Source organism: Zalophus californianus, chromosome 4, assembly GCF_009762305.2.
Source record: "Zalophus californianus isolate mZalCal1 chromosome 4, mZalCal1.pri.v2, whole genome shotgun sequence".
NCBI lineage: Eukaryota > Metazoa > Chordata > Mammalia > Carnivora > Otariidae > Zalophus > Zalophus californianus.
In genome coordinates, this window is record NC_045598.1 from 123,565,402 (window position 1) to 123,571,990 (window position 6,589).

Here is a 6,589-nt window from a genome sequence, read left to right on the forward strand (position 1 = left end):
TCTTGGGCAAGTTTCCCATCTTCCCTTTGAGGGAAAACTGGAATCCAGGCACATGTTTGATGCCAAAGCCCATTTATTCTACTATCCCTCTATGTGTTTATGGGATGCTTCTCTAAAAAAAATTTGATGGAGAAAGAGGAGTAATAAGAATTCTAAATGAAAGTAACTGTTAAGTTCAAAATGGTATAAGTAAGCTGAATTTTACAACGGGGCTTGATAATAGTTTGCATATCTATGCTTTAATGGAAAGTTAAGAAAACAGGTGGTATAAATATAATAATTGCCACCTAACATGAAATGTTGGCAAGCACATAAAGATGAGGGGTTAGGTCTGAGCAAAGAAGAGAAATTAGACAATACTTGAATTAGGTTTTATTTGAATTCTAGGGTCAGTGGTATTTTGGTTGAAATGCAGGGATTTTAGTCGACTTCTGCATCTCTTCTTCAATCTGATGAAAGCCATGGCAATGTCTGCCAAAAAATGCCCATTAAGACATAATCATTTTTGCATAAATGCTTTTTGAGGGGGTCACTGATTCCCTAAAGTTCATCCATGACCCCCTTCTGTCACCTTTTCTTGGGGTCCAAGGGTCAACATGGAAATCTTTAAGTGTCATCTCAGATGTCATTCTCTAAAATATTGGCTGAATTTTGTTCTTTTGGAATTTTGCAAGGCCTGCAAACATAAATCTTCCATTAATACCCTAACTATAGCTGGGTCCGTGTTTAGGGAAGTATACAATCGGGGAAGTAGGAAGATATGGCAATACTAACAGTTCATGCTTATGTAGAGCTGAAGGATGGTTTCTGTGTATTGCAGATGTTTCCTTGTTAATCATCACAACCTCACCATGTAGGAACGTTCAGAGAAGGTTAGTAAGTTGTCCATGACTTTCTAGCCTGAGAAAGGGGAAACCAGAAATCCAAAAAGTCTGGCCCTGGAGTCTATGTTCTTCATTATGATACCTTTCTAGGCTGGTTCAAAACACATGTTTTGATACATAGTTAATGAATTTACTAATTCATCTGCTATGGATGGTTGGAATTTGGCCCTTAGTGGCAGCCCCCCCCCCAAATGTTATAAATGAAGAAAATTAAAATTCAGTTACCTGAAATTTCAAAATATCTAGATGTCTTGCTGTACATGTGACTGAGCAGATTTATTAGAATTCTATGAGGTGTTGGGCTTTGAGTGCCATAGATAGTTATATACTGTGGGTGCAAAATTCCCAGGTCAACCAGCGTGTGGACCAGCTGGTGTTCTCTTTAACAATCTCCATATGCTCCTCAATCCTTGAATAGTAAACACTGAAATGGCAAAAATACATTTTAAAGTCACAGATAATTTTAATAGGACATTAATAATTTTTAAAGTTACGATCAGAATTATGTCCCTTAGTAAAAAAGAAATAATAATAACTCTTTGTAAATATTTCTAGACTCATGGCTCGAACCCAAAAGCAAAGCCTCCACTTCAGCCCTGGGAGATACGTGAAAGAGTTTTCAGAGCACACAACTGTATGAGCTCATCACCAAGAATTGGTCTGCAAGGTCTTTAGAAGGGCAGGCTATTTGTAAACTTCTTTTGTTTTAGCTGGCAATACGCAAAAAGTTCTTTTTCCGTGGTTAAATGATACTTGAGAAAAGGAAACACATAGTAAATCTGGGTATATCTACTTGAAATACAAATGACTCCCTTATTTCTGCATAAGCACAATATACCACTTATTGGGGAAAAAACTGAATTTATAAATAGGCATAGGAGCAGGTTATGGTGCATTTTCTTATTCCCCACTGGGAGTTATTACTCAAACACTGTGTTTTTACCTCTTATAATACCTGTCATCCTTCCTCATACTTTAGATGGCAGTTTATCAACCTCTGCTATATTCTTAGCTTCTTTAGGATGCTTATCACATCTTTATTTATCTTTGAACACTCTTCCTATGCCCTGCCCCTTTTCCTGAACCAATTTCTGCTCCCCTTGGAATTTTGTGCTCACAGGTGCACCATGAATATTTATGAGATGAAATTGAATGGTCTGATACCAATTTGGGAATTTTTTGACCCATTAGTACAAATTCTTCAAAATATTCCCTTTCTCACCGAGGTAGTGAAGCTTCTAGATTACTTCTCACTTTTTGCCTCTGAGGATGTGAAGACCAAGGCTGTACCTCCTCATAATTCCGTGTGTCTGTCCTTGATTACCACTATCATTGTGGTCTCTCTCTATGGCAAGATTCCTCTTTGACACACCTGTCTTGGGGGTCTTTATAACATAATGGCCTCTGTTGATTCCCATTTTGCTTAAATAGGCATTCATCTAAATAAGAAAGTGTTTGTTTTTCTAGTGAGCTAAAGAGCACAGAAATTTGGAGCCTTCTTGTCAGGAGTGGTGACGAGCTGATTCATGAGAAGTATGTCACAACTGTGGTATCTCTTTTCAAAACAACTCTTCTTCCATGTCATAGTGCTTTGGTATAGCTTGTCTTGCATGCTTTCCTCCCTCCCTTTCTCCCTTCTTTTTTCTCTTTTTCTCTTTCTTCCCTCTTTCTCTCCTTCTCTTCTTTTCTTCATGGAGAAAACCACTCAAAATTCTTCAGGTTGTGATTTCATTTTAGAGTCTTTTATTGACTTCCATTTTGGTATGTTAGGGGTTATGTAAAAAAATTTTTTTTTGGTTTTAAAATGTTCATATTATTTCCTTATTTTTATATTATTTTCATATTAAAATGGTTCTAGATAGCTCCAAAACAGAATGCAAAATTCACATGGAACTTTAAAGAAATTTTCTTCTAAGGTACCTTTGGACTATATATCCAGAAAGACTAGAAGCACAAGATCTCCTTCCCTTCCTTTTCCTTTTCTGTCATTAGGGATATTTCTGTGACTTTTTTTTTTTTTTTTTTTGAGAGAAAGCAGAGGGAGGGGCAGGGGGAGAGAGAGTATCTCAAGCAGGCTCCACGTCAAGGGTCAGATGCGTAACCGACTGAACCACCCAGGTCCCTTCTGTGACATCTTTGAGAAGCATTCAAAACCTCTCTGTTAATGCAAGGTTTTCTTTAGGATTTTACCACTTTTAGTTTGTGTGTCTCGGGCTCTCGGTAGAATCCCACCATTCTCTCCTCAAAGCCCAGCGGATCTCTGGAGAGCCATGGGAGTAGGTGGTCGGTGGAGATAGATGAGCTGAGCACACAGTGGTTTTCTGGGGTGGAACCTGTGCTGTGCTGGAGAACCATTGGGAGGGCTCTGGAAGAGCCAATTTTTAGCACTTCTTCCTGACTCCTCTATCAGTGAAATCAAATTGGCAGCTTGAAATTGACCATGGTGGGAGTTATTTACACCACAGAAATTCGCAAAGGCTACAGATCAGGGTTTTTTTTTTTTTTTTTTCCCCAAGACCTAGTTGTTAAGTATGTACCAACATACCCTGTAAGGTTGATGCTTGGTTTAGGTGTCTTTCTTATTATGCTTTGTATGTTACTGCTGCACCCTCAACCGCTATTATGCCTTAGCCTCTGGGGATAAGGGAAGCAATCAACCTTTGCCCCAGGTTTCACAAATGGCTTGGTTATTAATCAAGTGGTCATTTAGCTTCGTTCCCTTCCTTCAATGCCATGCTTGCAAGTATGGAAATGTTAGCTCTAGATAGAACCATAGATAAGGGAGTGAAAGCCCAGAGTGATTAATGACTTAACAAAGTTACAATTCTAGTTAGAAGTGAAACTGGGACAAGAATCCAGGTTTTCTAAGTCCCAGGTAGGTTTTGTTGCTCTTCTCCAACTCTGCCTCCCAGAAGTAAAAAAATCCTAAATCATAAATGTTCCATTGTAATTAGCTTCAGAAAACATTGCCGGCTACAGAATAAAATACTTGGTCTAATAATATTAATTTTTGCTTCTCTTTCTAACCTGAAAAAGAAGATACATTAAGAGAAATAGAAAATGTGCAAGTATGGTTAAAAAAATAAAAACCCAAAGCTCTAATTAAATTAATTTGTGTTAAGAGACACGTACATTTACCATCTTCAACTGCCCACATTTTAAAGGCATGTCTAAATCTAGTTCTCATGACTTTAAACCAAAATGATATAATTTCCCTTGTTATTTTAATAGTTTCTTCCAAAATACTTGTCTAGCAAGAAACAGAAAGATAGAGGGCAGCATGGGACCAGCGTGCTAGCTGCCCTTAGGGAGAACAGGACTGCATAACTCGCACATCTAAAGAGGTAGCCAAGACACAGAGGGAAGTAGCAGGCGTACCCACATTCTCTCCCCGACCTCTCCAGAAAATAATGCAGCGCCTTTTTCTCATTGTTTAAGAAGAAAAGGGAGAACTTGGAGACGCAGCCAATGACAGATAAATGAGTGCTCTGCTAGTTCAAAGTACTCCAATGGATAAATGAGTGCTCTGCTAGTTCAAAGTCAACGTGCAGATTGGACAGAGGAAGCGTGCAGAGCTCAGAAGGTATTATTTTTTGAGGGTACAAACAAGAGAACTTGCCTGGCCGAAGGGGCTTTTGCAGGCCCTTCCAGCTTCTGTAATTGGATAGGTTTGGCAGCCTGAAAGAGGGGTTTGTGGTTCCTGATGAATGCTTCACTTGCACCCAGGCGTGATTTAGCGCGCTGCTGAATAAACACATCGTGGGATGGGGAGGTGATAACCACCAGCCTCAGCAGAAAGAGAGAGCCTATAAATATGCCAGGGGGTCAATAGAAGTGATTTCATTCTGCCTTCACAGGACTGCTGATGAGGTCTGACAGGGCAGCTCCACTTCATTACTGCATCACAATGGTGAAGGGAGTCTGAAGGGCAAGAAAGAGCAGTAGCCAGTGGTCCCAGCAGCAGGCTGTCACCTGAGCGGCAACTCCCAGGAAGGCTGGGCGAGAAGACCCAGTGACAATAGGCTGGGGTTTCTTGCCCTGGTTTTACTTTCCTTCCACCCTCTCCTTCTCTCTGTCTCCTCTCTCTCTCTCTCTCTCTCTCTGCCTACTCCACCCTCCCTTCCTCCCTCCCTCCCTCCCTTTCCATCCCTTTGCTATTTTGCTATTTCTAGAAAGAATCCTTTCTCTTGCTGGCAGAGCGTTTGTAACAAAGGCAAGAGAGCCCACCTAGATGCTGGAGCGGAAAGTAGAGAGCTTTTAACTGCAGGAATGTTAGGATCCGAACACTCTGGTTAGGCTAGAAAGGAGAAAATCCTGGGGGAGTGTGTATGCTGAACTGTTCAGAGGAAAGGAAAAATCTTTCTAGGGAAATCACCCATAAAACAATCGAGGAGCTCAAATAAAGCTATTCTCCGGCACCTTGCGTTCCCTTTGCTTCAGGAAATAACACATTTCCCCAGACACCTCCGAGTTACCCCATTGTTCCTGGTTTTTTCTCTGGCTCAGGCTGCCTCTCTCCTCTTTTTGCTCCCAGACATCCATTTGCCTCTTGATAGCATGTCTCCTCTTCCAAGGCCAGAGAGCATCTCTCGCGCACCCTCTTCTGCCCTGCTCCTTCAGGGCCTGTCCTTTTCTGGCTCAGTCTGACAAATGGAATGGCGGCTGCGCCACCCAGATTGTTCAGCCATCTTAGCCCCGGGTTCTGATTGCTGCCTTATCAATCTGCCCGTGGACTGTCTAGAAGAATGGGAAGAATGAATGGTCGTGAAATAAATTCACTAGTCTGCTTGGCACTTTCCTCCTTTTCTATACTCGGTTCGTGCACATGATGGCTGTTTATTTGGTCTGTGCAATTTTCAGGAACGTGAGGGGGTCAAAGGGGGTTTTAAGGCAAGACGTCCTACTTTTCCTTGGACGGTCTGCTTCCTGGGTGCATTTGTCTTAACCCTGCAAATTATGTGCACATTGTTAGGAGCAGGTATTAGAGTCTTTTGAAAGACCACCATTCTTCTGGATTATTTTAGAAATAGAAACACACACGTGTTACCTGTAGTGCTTAAAATCGGGTTTATTTTCAGAATTAGAACTTTCTTGGGGATGAGTTGTTCATTTTTCTTGGCCTGCTGACTTAGACCCGTTTTCTAAGGTTCATAGGTTTAATGCAGTGGTAATGGAAGGTTCATTGTTTGTGTTTTGGTGTACTGTGCTTTTGGTGTAGGGTCACAGAAGTGATAAGCAGTAGTGCTAGGTAAGGCTAAAACTTCAGAAACACTGTTTGAAAACGTACATATGTGCATGATTTCATGGGGCCAGGCCTGAATTCTGCTCCAACTAATGTTGAATTGCTTTAGAGCAAGGATTTTGTAACTTGCAGTGTGTGTGTGTATGTGTGTGTGTGTGTGTGTGTGTGTTTTATATCTGAACGAACTATTCAGAAGAATACCCATGGATAATGAAAGCACTTGTCATTGTTTGGCTTGGATTTTGTTTAGTTTAATCTTGTCTCACTGTCCCTACGTTATAGACCTCCTGTGGGAAGTGCCAATGTCATTCATCTTTACACCCCCCAGTAGCCTAGATTGGTGTGTGTGCACAACAGGGTGGAATGATTGTTAGTTGAATACAATCTAAAGCATATTTTAAGTATTTCAACTCCGGTAAAAATCGTATGTAGAAGTTGTGTAGTGCGGAGGGAAGACAAGAAG

The 6,589-nt window shown here is 41.0% G+C and overlaps 1 long non-coding RNA gene across 1 annotated transcript; it reads right to left on the reverse strand.

Annotated features, from left to right (window-relative positions):
* Positions 1–376: 376 nt before the first annotated feature.
* On the reverse strand, positions 377–1,301 carry LOC113914838. Its single transcript, XR_003517543.1, has 3 exons — positions 1,110–1,301; positions 775–900; positions 377–676 (listed from the first exon to the last, which is right to left on the reverse strand). It is a non-coding gene; the product is annotated as an uncharacterized LOC113914838 (long non-coding RNA).
* Positions 1,302–6,589: the final 5,288 nt, after the last annotated feature.